General features: G+C 37.3%; 1 protein-coding gene across 3 annotated transcripts in view; it reads right to left on the reverse strand.

Annotated features, from left to right (window-relative positions):
* The window catches only part of RAB5B (RAB5B, member RAS oncogene family), a 36,799-nt gene extending 20,027 nt beyond the window's left edge, over window positions 1–16,772 (reverse strand). Inside the window, exon 1 of one of the 3 annotated variants that reach the window (XM_058166050.1) lies at window positions 16,650–16,771. The gene's annotated coding sequence lies outside the window, so the exon portion shown is untranslated. Of the gene's footprint in view, window positions 1–14,965; window positions 14,987–16,649 lie in introns of those variants that run through there. The other 2 variants (XM_058166051.1, XM_058166052.1) reach the window with 2 other exon arrangements.
* Between the last annotated feature and the right edge of the window lie 786 nt (window positions 16,773–17,558).

Raw genomic sequence — 17,558 nt, forward strand, 5'->3', positions numbered from 1 at the left:
CGAACTCGGGCAAATATTACATTAGAACAGTGCTTAACATCTCAGTGTCATTAGAAATCTGACCAAGATTTATAGACAATCTGTCCATGCAAACTTCAGTAATACGGAAAGATCAGTTCCCCACTGCATTCATTTAACACCACTAAGACATACATTTTTCCTAGAACAAACTGATATCTTTGGCATAAATAACCACATATTAAACTAACTAAACTTGCTACCTGCCCAATTCTTCCTATTTTAAATTCTATTATTGTTCTGGATTCACCAAGTCATAATGAACTCTTAGGGGGGAAAAATGAACTTCTGACCCCCAGTAAGTCAATCAGCATCTTAATATGTCTACACTGAAGGGAACTCTATGGTATTATTTACATATGATGCAAGATGTATTTAGAAGAGAACTTTTTTTAAAAAATTTACATTTATATCCCGCCCTTCTCCGAAGACTCAGGGCGGCTTACAGTGTGTAAGGCAATAGTCTCATTCTATTTGTATATTTACAAAGTCAACTTATTGCCCCCCCAACAATCTGGGTCCTCATTTTACCTACCTTATAAAGGATGGAAGGCTGAGTCAACCTTGGGCCTGGTGGGACTAGAACCTGCAGTAATTGCAGGCAGCTGTGTTTTAATAACAGGCTATTTTACAGCCTGAGCCACCACGGCCCTTCTTTCTCTGCTTTCTGCTCTTTAGGGTCCACTTGAGGAGAAAACTAAAAATTACGAAGGCCAGGCAATTCCTAATATGACAAGTATAGGAAACTATCATTGAGAGAAATAATTTTGTGAGAGAAATGTTTAGTAAGGAGAAAACTAATCTATTACTTGCATGCTTTCTTTATCTTTTTGATCTCTTGCAATCTTTTTTCAATCAAGCTTCAAGCTATTTGTCTGTAATTCTTTTTCTATTGTCAGAATGGAAGCAGGGAGGCAAGAAAAAGGTATGCCTCTGGCTCTGCAAAGCAATGCTGGACCCAGTTCCATTTTGAGAAACGCTGGCACAGTATGTTGTACAAACTCACCCACTATAACTTAGCATACTATTCAAACTAAACCATTAAGGCCTCTTCAACAATGGCTTAAAGTTCCTCTTACACACTGTAAGCCGCCCTGAGTCTTACGGAGAAGGGCGGGATATAAATGTAAATAAATTACCTACATGAGGTATTTTTGGGTCTCTCCTCTGAAATATATTTGTCCCAAACTTTAACATCAAGTCTCTGTTATCTAAAGTGATTTTAAACACCTCAAACATTTAAAAAATAAAATCAGAATCGCAATTCAGAGCAGGATTGAAAATATATCTGCATAGCTGCCATATGCATGCAGCGTTGCAGGAACAAGCTACCCATTTGCCCTACCTCTCTCTGACAGACTCGGCAAAGAAAAAATGTGTAAAAGAGAGAACAAACCGCACCCCGCCCTTTTCTTACTTCTCTCTTCTTTTCTTACTTCTCTCTTACTTCTCTCTCAACCTATAACCTCCTATAGGTTGAGGTTATAGTCCTCAACCTAAAACCACAATGGAGCCCAGAATTTCAGTTGTTAAGTGAGACATTTGTTAAGTGAGTTTTGCCCCGTTTTATGAACTTTCTTGCCACAGTTGTTAAGTGAATCACTGCAGTTGATAAGTTAGTAACCTGGTTGTTAAATAAATCTGGCCTCCCCATTGATTTTGCTTGTCAGAAGGTTGCAAAAGAGGATCACATGACCTTGGGACACAGCAATAGTCGTAAGTATGAGTCAGTTGTCAAGCATCTGAATTTTAAACATGTGATCATGGGGATGCTACAAAGATCAAAAGTGAAAAATGGTCATAAGTATCTCTTGTACTGTTGTAACTCTGAACAGTCGCTAAATAAACTCTTGTAAATTAAGGATATATACCTGCATATATTAAAATTATATATCAATAATATATAATTTTATTTATGTATTGCTTTATTTCTTATATATTTACTTCTGATTATGTGCTCAATCAAGTTGCTATTAATTCTAAGCAACGGCATAGTTATGATAAGTTTACATATTGTATTAGATCATAAACAATGGTTCATGAAGCACAATGGCTGAATTCCCATTAGGTTTACAACATATTAAGTTTTAGGACTATGCTGATCACAGTATAAATTGTGTTTAGATTTTCTGAGGGTTGTTCATTTTACTTTGTATATGTGAATGAGAGCAAAGAAGTCATAACTTGTTGTATGGCAACGGTCTCATTCTTGAAACCATATTTTAATGTTCAGTTATTGATTGTAGTTGAGATATGAAATAAAATAGAAATGGGCATCAGGGCTTATGGTTGAGATATGTTCTCCATCAAAGCAACCCACAGAAATACAAGACAGGAAAAAGCTCAAGGAAGAAGGAAAATGAACTGGGAACTGGCTGAATAAGTTATTGTGTTGCTTAACTGCAGGACTGATCCTGGCTCAACAAATCATAGTTCAGCACAATGCATGAATGCAGCCAATAAGTAACTTTCATATATCATCTAGATCAGGGGTGTCAAACTGGCAGCCCATGGGCCAGATGCATCATGAGCAGGCCACGCCCACCTCCCAGCTCCACGAAGGGGAAAAACGTCGTGATACGTCTTGTGACAGCAACGTGACAGGGCGAGTTTGACATCCGTGATCTAGATGCTTTGGATAGAGATGTACAGTCAAGACATGAAAACCTACCAACAATTATGAATTCAAATTATCTAATAATAAGATTCTACTTGCAATATAATGGTAGTTTGGTGAAAGACTTCTGAAAATGCGGAATATACCATACATATTTTGAAATGTGGATAAATTCTGTCTGGATGTATGTTCTCCAATATTTAAAAATTTATTCCAAAGTTTCATTGGGAGCAGTAAGATGATATAAGGGGAAACTGTAAGCAAACCAAAAGTACAATTACCATCAGACAACTGGAAATTATACTAAGACATTTCCTGACTTTAAGGCTTTAGGAAATTACTCATGCAACAAAACATTATAACACTGGAAATATTAAAAAGAAATATTTGAAGAATGGAGCCAGAAACTAGTAAGTACAATATCAAAACTGTCAGTAATGACGTCTGCTTCTATGGACTATGTCCAAAAGAAGTTAAGGAAGGATTGACAGATGTAGGAAAAAATTATCTAACAAGACAGAGAAAGTACCAAAAGTCGAACTACAAATGACAGGCCAAATGAATGACTTTGAAAATGATGTTTTACTGGATATATAAAAGAAACTGACTGCAGTTTTAAGAATGAAAGGGGAAATATAAATGATGAATCAAGAAATGACTTGGAAAACTTCTTAGTGGATTTACAAAAGAGGCTTGTGAAAGCCTTGAAAAAATCTGACCGATGAGATAAAAAAGAATTGAAAACAAATTCTACGACTAGATTTGATTGAATTAAAGATTAAGACTGTTAACAATAAAAGAGTTTATTTATTTAATCAAGGTTGAAATAACACATTCAGTTCTTACAATCCTTTATGGACTTTTTGCTGGATTGAAAATTTGATGTTTTATGGATTTGATATAGATAAGGGATGACATATGGAACAAAGAGATATCTGTTTAACCTTACGGGGGTGAGGAATTATTAAATGTGTTTATCTCTGTTGTGATGAAGATTTCAATTTATACTTATTACTTTATATAATACTTATTACTTCATATAATACTTTTCTTTGTCTTTTTTTGCACTTATTTTCTCTTTTCTTCTCTTTCTCCAAGTTTAGTTTGTATTAGTTTTTACTGTAATCAAAACTCTTAATATTTTTTAAAGGAAATTACTCATGTAGCTTTGTTTTTGCAATTGTGGGCTGATTCCTACAGTGCATTAAGCCCTATTCTTGCAAAGGGTGTTGTATAAACTCACTGTTATAATTTATTCAAATTATACATAGCATATTGTGGAAAGCCTGTTACTATGAGATTAATCTAAAAGTGGAGATCAAACCCAATACAATATTCAAGCATTATCAAAACACTGCTGAAAATACAACTGACAAAAAACCCTAGTATGTAATTTTATAGTGGTTTTCTTTGCAGGCTACAAAGAAAGGCACTTTATTTGGAAGCCCTTTTAGCAAACCCAAGTTATGGATAGAAGCACTCTAGTTTTCACATTCATTTTGTGTGCTTGTCACAGGGTTCTGATTGGCCACATTGCTGGATTAGCTTGATCTTTGATGGGATTCAGTAATTATCAATGGAATTCTTATCTTACTGAGGTCAACTCAGTGCATTCTATATAGATTATTATATTATTACATTGTATTTTAATACATCTATTACTTTATAAATAACTAAAGGCGTTGAACATACCTAATACTCTTTCCGCCTCCTATTTTCCACACCACAACTATCCTGTGAGGTGGGGTGGGTTGAGAGTGACTGGCCCAAGGTCCCCCAGCCGGCTTTCATGTCTTAGATGAAACTAGAGTTCACAGTCTCCTGGTTTCTAAGCTAATCTAATGCATAGAACCAATATAAATCTTGGGCATGACAACCAAGAATTAAGTAGGTTTTCATTCAACACATTAAGAGAATCAGATTGAAGGTGGCCAAACTATATGCTTGTCAAATGCAAGCAGGGATAGAATTTACTGAGCAAAAAGCAAGACAGCAACGTATGGATGCACAGGCCAAGACAGGTGTAGCTTTCCAAGCATCCACACAAACCTGGAAAAAACTCCAGTTTAACTTTTGGAGACAGCTGGTTTGTATGCACTTCAGCATGATGTGAAAAAGAACTTCTGAAAGAGTTCCATAGTCTTAGGGTCAAGTAAACTATTAGATATTACCAAGCAACTTTAAATACAGCTAAATCTTTTTCAAGACCTACATTTAACTATAAAACAGCTGAAAAATGAAAGTGTTGGTGCCCTACCCATACTTCTTAGACAAACTTCATAGCATAGTCTATTCTATTCTAGCACAAACTGGTGGACACATTATGCTGCAATCACTTAAATTTTCCAAAAGATTCCTAGACTTGTCTGACATATCTAGCAGTTCACAACTTCTGCAGACAAGTGTTCCACTCAGAACAATTAATAAGCGGAACAACTTGCCTGCAGAAGTTGTGAATGCTCCAACACTGGAAATTTTTAAGATGATGTTGGATAACCATTTGTCTGAAGTGGTGTAGGGTTTCCTGCCTGGGCAGGGGGTTGGACTAGAAGACCTCCAAGGTCCCTTCCAACCCTGTTATTATTATTATTATTATAGTTCACTTATGGTCACAGTATGAACCTATTGTATAAAATCATTACTTAAACGTTAGAAAAAATTTATAACACACATAGGGGTTCATCCAATTTGCTTCCATTTGACAGTGTTACAGGTTATATATTAAAGGTAAATTATATCATTCCACAAAAATATTGTAAAATAACTTATTTGGTATTAATTAAATTAAAATATTTTAATTCAAAGTATTATGGCAGTATTTCTTTACCAGAAATATCTCAAAGAAATAGAAGAAACTGCCAGAATGGTTTCTGTTGTGAAATCTTTCCTAGAAATTATTTTAGGAAGTCTTTTTTTTAAATAGTCATCCTTATATCAAAGTCAAAGTCCATTTTCTTATTCAGCAAAAACACAGGACTAGCATATTTTGCCTTAAGACTTTGCTATATCTGCTGCAACAGGCATCAAAATGCCTTCTAGGTGATTTAATCAGGCACTTTTAAAGGTGATCTGATTAGGAAATGTTGTTACTAACTGTGCAAAGCCATTACACACTGACTACAAGCCAGAATAACAAGAATTTATCAGCCATATTCCAGTTAGAGGCAAGGTACAGACTGAAATGAAAACTCAGTAAAAAGATTAATATTTCAAACACCCATGTATAAACGTATTGGCTGGACAAATAACTAAATTAATAATGACATAGTTATATTCAACCCGTTTGGGATAAGCAACCTTATTTATGTAGGGGGAAAAATAAGCAGTAAAGCAAAAACAGGAAAGGAGAGGAAATCTGACTAGATTTATTTGACACTGACATGATTCACTATACCTCACCATACTTTTCTAACCTTGGTTCCAGTACATCTATGCAATATTTGATAGACTGACTTTTCTTTGAACTTCTCGTATTTGTTTTTCAGGATTCCATCAAGCATCTTTTATCCATTCCTTTTCTCACATTTCAATCTTTCTTCAAATATTTATTTTGTAATTCAGCACTCATTTATTCTACCTACACCAGGGGTAGTCAACCTTTTTATACCTACTGCCTACTTTTGTATCTCTGTTAGTAGTAAAATTTTCTAACTGCCCACCGGTTCCACAGTAATGCGCCATGTATCGTCCTCTGCGCATGCCTCTTGCGCATCATGGATTGGGGTTTGGGGGGGGGCGCCGGCTACCAGCTCTGCTTGTGTGTTACAGCTGGGTGGTGTGGGGGGAGATGCGCGAGTTATTCTGGAACAAGGCTCTTTTGTTTGCAGTCGCACTATAGTGCCATTTAGTTTCACTTACGTAACGTGAACTAAACTTATGTGCGGGCAATACAAATAGTATATTTTCAGAAATTTAAATTGTCACAGGGAATTTTATGAAAACCTAATGAAAATGTTTTTAAATAATGCTATGATTTTTTAAAAAAAAACTCAACTAAATTAAAAAAAAGGAAAGTGCTTCAGTATTGGACAAAACCCCTACCGCCCACCATGAAAGCTGGAACGCCCACTAGTGGGCGGTAGGGACCAGGTTGACTACCACTGACCTACATGATGAGCCTCCATATAAAGTCACTCACTTTTAACTGAATTCACATTCATTCATCACTCATTCATTCTTAAGCATCTCTCTTTGTGATATCCTACATCATAAGATTGGATTACTTCAACATATTGGCTATATACTTTTATGCGGCTGCGCCGGTGATGGAGGGAGCCCCTCGTGGCTCCCATGTGACACCACTCCTGCGCAGACTGCACTGGCTGCCTGTGGCCTTCCGGGTGCGCTTCAAGGTTTTGGTAACCATCTTCAAAGCGCTCCATGGCTTAGGGCCGGGCTACTTACGGGACCATCTACTGCCACCGATTGCCTCCCACCGACCCGTGCGCTCTCACAGGGAGGGACTCCTTAGGGTGCCGTCCGCCAGGGAGTGCCGACTGGCGACACCCAGGGGAAGGGCCTTCTCTGTGGGGGCTCCCACCCTCTGGAATGAACTTCCCCCAGGACTCTGTCAACTTCCTGACCTTCGAACCTTCCGCCGCGAGCTTAAAACACATCTATTTATCTGTGCAGGACTGGACTAGAATTTTAATTTTAATTTTAATTTTAATGGGGTTTTTACCATTTTAATTGTAATTTTAAATTTTGGCCTATTTAAATAAGTTTTTTAATTTAGTGTTTTATCTTGTATTATATTTGTATTTTTATCGGGCTGTAAACCGCCCTGAGTCCTTCGGGAGATAGGGCGGTATAAAAATTTGATTAAATAAATAAATAAATAAATATGCATTCATTCATTCATCTGAATGTGTGCATGCATGCACATATACACACACACTTCTGACAACATTTGAACATCTTAAAATTTCTCCACCAATTTCCTATCTTAACTCTATCCATTTACCCAAACTTCCAAGAGATATAAATTTACCTATGTCGCTCAGTTTTTTCCACAATGTTTTATAGGTAGTCCTCAATTTATGACAATAGAGTCCAGAATTTTGGTGAACAGTCATTGTTATCATAAGACACGTGGCCAGATTCAATTTTATAACCATATTTATAAGTGAATCTTCAGTCATTAAGCAAATCACATGGTCATAAATCTGAATACATCTTATCAAATGCATATTGTTTTGCTAGAAAATAGTAAAAAACTTTCACAACACGCAATCATATGACCACACTATTATCAGTCATAGCAATAGCAATAGACTTATATACCGCTTCACAGTGCTTTACAGTCCTCTCTAAGCTGTTTACAGAGTCAGCCTATTGCCCCCAACAATCTGGGTCCTCATTTTACTCACCTCGTAAGGATGGAAGGCTGAGTCAACCTTGAGCCGGTGAGAATTGAACTGCCAAACTGCAGCCAGCAGTCAACAGAAGTAGCCTGAAGTACTGCACTCTAACCACTGTGCCACCATGGCTCATTAATTGCAGGCTGCTTGCTAAGCACTCAAAATGCAAAATCATAGGAATAGGGGTTAGGAATTATAAATTAACGATGTCAACTGCATATAAAGAAAATCTTTATAAAATGTTTTATAGGTGGCATTTTTCACCCACAAGGTTGGCAAAGATGTTTAAGGACATGTCTGCTAAATGTTGGAAATGTCATCAAATACCTGATTCATATTATCATACGTGGTGGACATGCCCCAAAACAAAAAAAATTGAATAAAAATACACACATGGTTGGAAAAAATGATAAAGCAACATATAGATTTAAAATCAGAAATATTTTTGTTGGGCATTTTACCGGATAAGTATAACAAGGGAATACATATTTGATTTTACATGTATTAACTGCAGCTAGAATTGTATTTGCATAACAGTGGAAAAGTGAAGAGAGCCCTACAGATGAAAATGGAATTAAAAAAATATTAGAATGTGCAGAAATGGACAAACTAACACTTACAATTAAGGCAAAGAAAGAAACTGAATACTTTTAGATATGGGACTTATTTTATCAATGCTACCAATAAAAACAGAAGTTAGAAACATGTAGATATAAGAAAAGGACTAATGATACAAAGGAGATTTGTTAAAATGGATAAGCAATTATTATATTATTATTATTGAACTAATACCAATGTAATGAATATTGTTGTAAACACTTTATTTCCTAAAAATATTTGTACCCAGATAACACACTGTTTAACTAAAAATGGAATTCTTATGTTATAAAATTAAAAAAGATTTTTAAAATGCAATCACATGACCATGGGGGGGGTGTCAGGCAGTGGTGTGTAGTCATAACTTCAAGAAGTCATAATTTTTGAATATGTAATTAAGAAATAGAAATAATTTGAAATGAAAGCGGGGCTGCTCAGCTGCCATTTCAGAAGGGAATGGAAAGGGAGAGGAGTGAGTGAAGGAAGAAAGTAGGTAGGAAAGAGAGAGGTAGAAAAGGGGGAAAGGAGAGGAAGAAGAAAGGGGAAAGAGAGAGGGTTAGAAAGGGTGGAAGAGAAGAGTAGGGAAGGAGGAGAGGATGTAGAAAAGCGAAGGAGAGGAAGGATGAAGAAAGTAGAAGAAAGTAGAGGAGGAAAGGTTTGTTAAGGAAGGAAGTGGTAGCTGGGCAGGTCCGAATAAGTAACAAATGAAAGTTAATGACTAATGTTGAATAAGAGACTGTATATTGAATAGGTTGTTGGGAAATGAAAATAAAACTTTTTACAAAAAAAAAAAAAAGTCATAATTTTTGAATGTTGTAATTTTGAACGGTCATTATGCAACTGGTCATAAGTCAAGGACTACCGATAAATCTTTCAATAGTTCATCCAATTTATCCTATTAAACTGATGAAATTTATTTGACATCAAATGTGATGTCATATCCTTCATACAACCCAAAAGCTTGCACTGCCTTGATTTTTCATCATAAGTTACCTAGCTTCTTGGGTTATGGTATCTCTGTATTATCCAGGGAAGCAGAACACATTGAATTATGGAAGCAATGCCTTTCTGAAGTTGGTTGGGCACTGAATTATCCACCCTTCTCTGTTAATACCAGATGAAAATAGTTTCTGTGGTTTGTGCTATTAATCATCCCGATTCTAAAAGTGTGGAAACACAGGAAATTAGCACGTCACTCAATGACAGTTCAGCAGTGGATGACATCACCAATCTTATCATCAGCAATCATAATTAAAGGAATGTCAAACTAAAAGCAAAGCGAATCAAACATTTGATATCTTTGAAAGTCACTGGGCAAATGGAAATTTATCGTTAAAATGATTAGTTTTGCTTCTGAAGCCAGTAACACTAATCAATAAAAATCAGAAAGCAACTAAAGAAATTATCATGTAGGATATAAGACTATTTCTGCCTTTTTTGTTGTTGTTGGAATTCCTAATGCTGATTAACCATCTGAATGCAGAAAAAATGCTGAAATTGCTAGTAGTTCCTTGGAAATTTTTTCCTCATATAATGTCAAATTGATTCTGATTTCACTCTTCATTCTACATTAGATGTACACTAGATTCCTATAGTATACATCCAAGATGGCTGACAATGGAAAAACCAAGCATTTTATCTTATCCACCAAATGCTTAAAACACACAAATAGTTTTTTGTAAGCTTGAATAATAAGAAGTCCAGAATTAACTTTCATATGTCTTGGGAGATTATTATTTATGTTCATTATTTACAAAGAATGTTATTTTTTTGAGTCATTTTATAATTCTACACAGCCAATGTTAGAGATAAACTGGAGTCTTTGATTATAGCTCCTTTGTTAGCCATGAGATTCTTATGTTTAGAGGTTCCACTGATGGGTTTTCCCTAGAAAGTTAGCATACAATATTTAAAATATGATAAAATTTGATGATGGTTACTTCAGTTAACAAATGGTTCTAGATCATTTCCCATGGTCTCTTGTGATTAAAATTAATTCATAGGAAATAAAAGTTTTTTCAGACAGTCCCCAAAGTTTTTGCTTAACACAGTGTAAGCCATTCTGAGTCTTCAGAGAAGGGCGGGATATAAATTCAAATAAATAAATAAATAAATAAATAAATAAATAAATAAATAAATAAATAAATAAATAAATAAATAATAAATTAAAAAAATAAAATAAAATAAAGTTAAGAACAAGTTCCGTTCCCTAATTCCATCTTTGTTATCTAAATTGAAACGGGTTATTGTAGTTGTACTTTTGCACACCAGGGATGCACAGTACAGCAACCAAGTTGTTTACAATTTTAAGTTTCATACTTAAAACTAAGTTAGAGGGGAGAGAGGCTTCCAGCAAGGAGAGCCCCCAATTCAACCACTGGAATTCAATCTTTTACAATTCTAAAGGCAAAGTAATCTGACTCAAAATGGTGGATAGCATTCTCCTTCCTTGAGCCAATGAATCACTGAAACCACACGATGCTTCCATGAACCATTGAAAACAGACTATATATTCTATTAAAAACGCATGTACTATTTCAAGATGCTCATGAAAGCATTATGCAGCTTCAGAGGTTTGACTCAAGGAAGGAGTTGTCTTTAAGATGAACATTTTTAAACTTGGACTTCCTGTACAGACTTTCTGGGAAAATATTATCATAATTAATACCAGAATCATGTTCAACATCCATTTTATATGCCTAAATAAATGTCCTTAAGATTATTTTATTCCATTTTTATGAAGACAACTCACCTATGATTTCACTCATATATATAATCCAGGTTTAGCAATCTGAATACAAGTTTGTAGAGATTTGTCAAAACAAAATTCATAACTTTTCTGTTACACTGGAAGTGGTGTGTCATTATTATTTCAATTCAAAACCACTGTTTTAGCAAACCACTACTGTCAGCAGTAGTTCACGAGTCCACTCTGATTTTTCTGCAACTCACTCAAAACCTGGCAGTGTTCTTCTGTACAAGTTGTATTTCCTTCTGACTAATTTAGAACTGGAAAAAATAAGATTAACACTTCCTATCTTGCTCCAGTGAAGGCCCTTTCTGAACTATATATATTAGGCAATTTTCTGCAGGAAAAGAAACCCTCCTTGGACACAGAGTAAAGAAATTTAGCAAAGAAACTCTAACCTTTGGACAGCAAAGATACAGAAGATAATGTGGTAAACTGGACACATGGATAGTAATGAATTTTTATGTAAGGAGCATTAGTTAAGATGGGATGAGCATTTACATTTACCAGTATTAATGAGTTACACCGATTAACCATTTGTGCATGTTTGTTAAAGTAAATCTTCTTTCTTTTACTACCGTGATACCAGTTGCTACTACTACATCCAAAATGTAAATCAGAATGATCTTCTCTTTTCAGAAATCCTTCCTTTTATAAATTCTATTCTGAAAATACATTTAACCATCACCAAATAACTGAGGTTGAGACCATCTTTCAATCTACCTCTTGGGTATGAAGTTTTGAGCTTTATTTACATTAAACAAGTTAGTTTTGAGATGCTGAAACTATGAACATTTTAGATATACTAAGTATGGAAAACTCTGTGCTGCAATTCCCATAGAAATTCCCACCCTGGTAACCTTGGACTCTTTGTGAAGTTTAGTACATTGAATACATTGTTCAAGTAATGAAGACTGGATTTTTCACAGAGGTCCTCCAGAAATATAATTCACACTATTGTTTTATTCTATATGCTTCTCTAAAAGCTAGGCAAAAACATGCTAAAGTCATTAGAATAATAAATAATTGAGTCTCCTAATTTCAGGTTTAATAGCTGATGGACTTTGTCCTGAAGGTGAACTTTCCTCTATTTTAAGCAGAAATATACATTTTAACACTTGCAACTAGCTATATTTCTACTACATATATATATGCCAACATATATTCAAGGACAAATCTAGAAGATTTGAAACCATTGTCGTAGCTTGAGAGTCTTTACATACTAACACAGCAAGATGGGAAGCTGACGTTTGCCATGTATATTATATTAGAGCTTAAGAATTAGATGCAGAAAGTGGTTGAGTTATTACCTCAGACTCTTCATCTTAGGAATCCCAAAGCCCTATTTCACTGATCTGTTAGCAAAATTGTGGCAATATGAAATGAACCATCAGATATGGTTCCCTAACAATATTTGCAATATATTCTTTAAAGATCTGATTATATGCAAGGTTATCTTGTTTACGCTACCTACTAACCATTAATACTAATATTTCTCTCAATTTATAGGACTAGCCTATCCTCACACTAAATCTTCAGCTAGACCTAACTAAATTGACAAGGTAGACAAGCAACTGTTTACTGTGCATTAAAGCAGCAAATATACCCTGGAGAACTCTTTCTAACACAAACTGTCATTAATTTCAAACCACTATGTATAAACATGTCACTTTCTTTTATTCTAAAGAAAAATGACCCTTTTCTGCCTGAAATCAAGAACATTCACCTTTGTAAATATTTATCCATGCATATGATTATAGATGCATCTCCATCCCAAGGCATAATTCCACTTTAATTGCTTAAGCAGACCTGCTCAGTTAATAAAATTATGTAAGAGTCATATATGGGTAAGTAGTGCAATATGCAAGTAGCATGTGTATAGGTGATGTGCATAAGACAGAGATAATAAAAAGATCTGGTAGCACACATGCTACACGTTAAAAAGGAATACAAAAGCTCTTAAAAAGGATATGTTTGATTTCAAGAAGTTGAAGATAACACTAAAAATATCCAATTAAAGTATTCAATTAAATTTGCTGGCCTTCAGTTCAATAAAATTATTACTGTGTAGTTCCTTGGACATCTTTTCTACCACTTAAGTTCTATATTGTTGAATTTTGACAAGCTAGAGAGAATGTTTCCAACTGCTTGAACATTCAACCTACCACTGTAATTGGTTCTCTTTCCCATTTGGATCAACACTTTAGTAACATTAAGACTCTGTTAGTATGAGAGAATCTATATAAAAATACATTCCACCTTTGAAAGTGACCCCTAAAAGCAATACCTCATCTTCCAAGAAGAGCTGATAACAGCAAGCAAATGTTGCTACTACTCCAATATTTACATTGTGTTCAAGAAGTAAGTTCAAAATACTGGTTATACCACAGTCCTAAAATGATTAGTCCCTACCTACTTTTAAGTAGGTTCTTTCCTTATATCCTGATCAAGAGAGAACTACTATCCAGACTCATGTTGAAGACCTAAATAGAAAGGCTACTTTTCAGATTCATGGAACTCCTTGTACACAGATCTCATCTTATTTAAAAACTGATTCAATATTAGGTTGTCTGTTTGCTGACAAGGGATAAAAAGTAAAACAGATTAATATACAAAGAAGAAAGAAAATACAAAGGTTATTAAATCCTAGCAGGAATTATATATTGTAAATATACCCAATACTCTATAGAGTTAGAGAGCTCCTTACCAACAAAAACTACCATTATCTTTTCACTCAGATTAAGACAAAGTACTTCACTTTCAAATAGCTCAAGTCAAGAAATTGTCCGATTATACCATACAGGCGAACCAGGAGAAGGAACCCTAATCTCCTAATATCAGTAAGGAATGATACAGACCCCAAGGTCAGTCTGCATTCTAAATTCCTGCTTTATACTCAGAGAAAGCTTAAAAGCAAATTATGAAGATAACTTACCCTTACTACATATAGCACTTAAAGCATAACCGTAAAACCCATTAAACCTTTTTATTTATTTCTTGTGATCAATATTAGCATACAATTAGCAAATTACCCAGTTTACCTTTGTAACAAAAAAAAAGTAGGATGTGTTTCCAAGATGAAGAGCTTCTAGTTTTTAGATTCCAAGGTGTATGTCATATAAAGTGACAAGTTAAAAGCCACTATTTTCCACAATGGGAAAGAGATTTGTTATCAGTAAAGAATACTATTATGCAAAACTAGTGATGGGACATTTTTAGTACTGGTAAGCAAATGCACATGTAAAGACAGTAGGAAGACAGTTGAAATCCTTTTACAAAGAAAGAACTAAATATAACTTTAAAATTATAATTTTAATGGAGGAAAAAGACAAGAGCAGAGTCAAACTGAAAATGGAAGACACAGTACTGGCCAAAAATATGGGTTCGTGAGCCCACTCACCATCAATTTTAAGTAATAGTAATGCACCTCTACACTAACTTATCATTTTAGTCAGGTCTTGTAAACACACATTTATTTTCATATACATTCTTTGATCTCAGTTACACAGATCAAGTGCTTAGAAAAATCACTTTCCTGCTTAACAAAAAAAGTTGCAACAATGGCTAAGAACAATTATGATAAAACTAGAGAAATTTTGTGAAGATTAAAAGAAAGTTTCTCACCATTAAACAACATAAAGTTTACTGCTAAACTTCGTAAGGCGTGTATCCTTCATAATATCCAGAATCTAGTTCTACACCTGTGTGAATTCAGGATAAATCAATCTAGGAAATCACAATTTCTTAAATAACCCCTAATAAAGTATATGGAAATTCATTCACTTATTCTTCACAACTGCACCCGTCTTAGTTTTAAGCTTGGTATCAATGCATTTCCATCAGCTATCAAAGCCTTACAGTATCTTTTGGATGTAGGATACATTAAGCACTGCATCTTGGCTTAAGTCTACTTCTCATACTGATTTAATAAGGAACATCAGCGCTAACCCTCTAGTTTTCTGGGCAGCTTTCCCACATCAAATGCATTTTTAATGGAGTACAACTTTAAGGGAAAAGAACCTTAAAACATCCATGAAGCCTCAATATGCCTTTCAGAGCTTAATTACAAGAATTAGTAAAAAGCATCACATATGCCTATCTATTACCATAAATTTAAGCCGAATCACAGACACTCTGTGATTGCTGACCAGGCAATCGGTAAATCTTTGAAAGGGCAAAACCATTTGCCCCTCCTAGGTGACTTACATTTAAGAAAGAAACCATAATTGATCAAGAAACCCATGGAAGGCGGGGAGGAATTCAGTGCTATGAGAAGACATAAATCTTTCAACAGAAAGAAAACACGGAAAGGCAAACGGGCAAAGAAAGCATTTAACAAGTCAGGCAACCAAACTCGGATCGTACAACAGCTAGCAAAATGCTAAACAACTATTAAGTTCACCGGCTATCGCGGTAGTACAAAGTTCTGCTTTCCCAACGCCAAGAAGGCAGGCTAGCTAGGAAGCTTTGATGGGTCCCTCCTACGCCAACCCAGATTTTACTAATGAGTAAGCATGCAATCTATTCCCCACCAGCAATTCCTAACCTCTTTAAAACCAAGGCAAGCTTAACGATATCGAGCCGACTACGGTACGGGAACGATCCCCTTCCGCAGAGTTTCTCTCTCAACTACGGATCGATTAATAACCCCTGAACTTCTCACTAGGCCCGTTTTATTATTCCGATCTCCACCACCCTGCCGCCGCCGCCAGCATTTCCACCGAAACAGCAAGTCTTCGTAACTCGGCCCGGTTGGTTCCCTACGTCAGAAAGGCCACACACAAACACAGGAACATCGCCCCGGTAGAGACAAGAGTCGCCATTCTGACGCGTACGTTCCCTTACGACGCTCGCGGCCCGGCGACCCCTCTTCAAACTCGCCCTCCTAGCCCAATTCTAACGTTAACCAAGTCCTTCACCCCTCTGGTCGCCCCCACTTCGGGCTTCTCCAGGCCACCACCCTCCGTGTGGCACGTATCCATCCCTCCCAAGTTGGTAGCCGGTTGGAAAAGGGGCAGGCCCACGTCCCCAAGACCCGCCAGGGCCTCCAGTTAGCCTCCGTCCCCCCCGTCTGCCCCATCCATCCACCCACCCCAGCCACAAGGCCGCCCCGTCAGGACTCGCTAGCCAAGCCCACTCCCCTCCGCTTGCTCCCCCCGCTGCCGGGACGAAGGGCCTAAGTCCATCCTGTAGCCCCCGCGTAGTCAAGCCACTGCGGTCTGAGGGAGCCACTTCCCAGGGAGCCAAAACGATCCCCCGAGAAGCCGCCGGACAGCCCGGCGCGGCCTAAGAGCCCCCACACAGGTACCTGAGACGGCACTGGCTCCCCCCACTTCGCGGCCCTCGACTGTTTCGCACACAAACAAACTACCTCAACCAAACCCAACTCTGTGCCGGAAGGCGGAGTCAGTCTGCCTTCTAAACCAATGGCCGCTAGGCACCTGGGGCGCTAGAACGTGCTCTCGACCAATCGCCTGACGGGAAACCGCACCCTAGCCTCATCTAGCTAATTGGAACTCCGCGAAGGGAAGGACGGGCAAGCAGCTCTAAGCACCAATGCAGCGAAGGAGGCGGAATAGCGAGTTAAAAAGCCTCCAGCCAATAGAAAAGACAATTGGGGTTTTAATCGACGAGTAAACCAGCCAGTAGAAAGGTAGCCGATTCGAGAGGTTTCATAAACAACAAATAAGGTGACCTAAGAGGGGCGGAGCCGTCCGGCGAGGCCAACCAATCACAGCTCGCTCTGGAGCTGAGATTGCCCAATCGCAGATCACATGTCCTTCATACCTCTTAGCGAGAGGCCGAATTGACGAGAAGGTAGGTAGACGCGCACCGAACTTTCTTTGCCCAATCAGAGAGCTCACTATCTCCGGGGGCCAATTAGAAGCCACGAGGAATTTGAATGGCACAAGGAGGAGGAAAAAAAAGTTACTTCCGGGAGTCCTGTGAACCTTGAACCCCCCCATTGGGGCCGGGCGAAGTGGAGTTCTAGGAACGAGAAATCATGTGGGGGGCGTGGCCAGAGCCGAGTCGGCCCGAGCCCCGGAAGTGTCGTTGCTGAGGTCGCAGGTTTGCTGCTCTCAGCGGGGCGCGCTTTTGAGTAACGCCCACAAGAGTCGTACAGCCGGGAGGTGCTGGTGCGCCTCAGAAAAGACGGGGTGGGGAACGAATCCCGCTTTCCCTCCTGGGAACTGCTCCTTGGTGTTCCAGGATCAGA

Source organism: Ahaetulla prasina, chromosome 2 (genome assembly GCF_028640845.1).
Source record: "Ahaetulla prasina isolate Xishuangbanna chromosome 2, ASM2864084v1, whole genome shotgun sequence".
Classification (NCBI taxonomy): domain Eukaryota; kingdom Metazoa; phylum Chordata; class Lepidosauria; order Squamata; family Colubridae; genus Ahaetulla; species Ahaetulla prasina.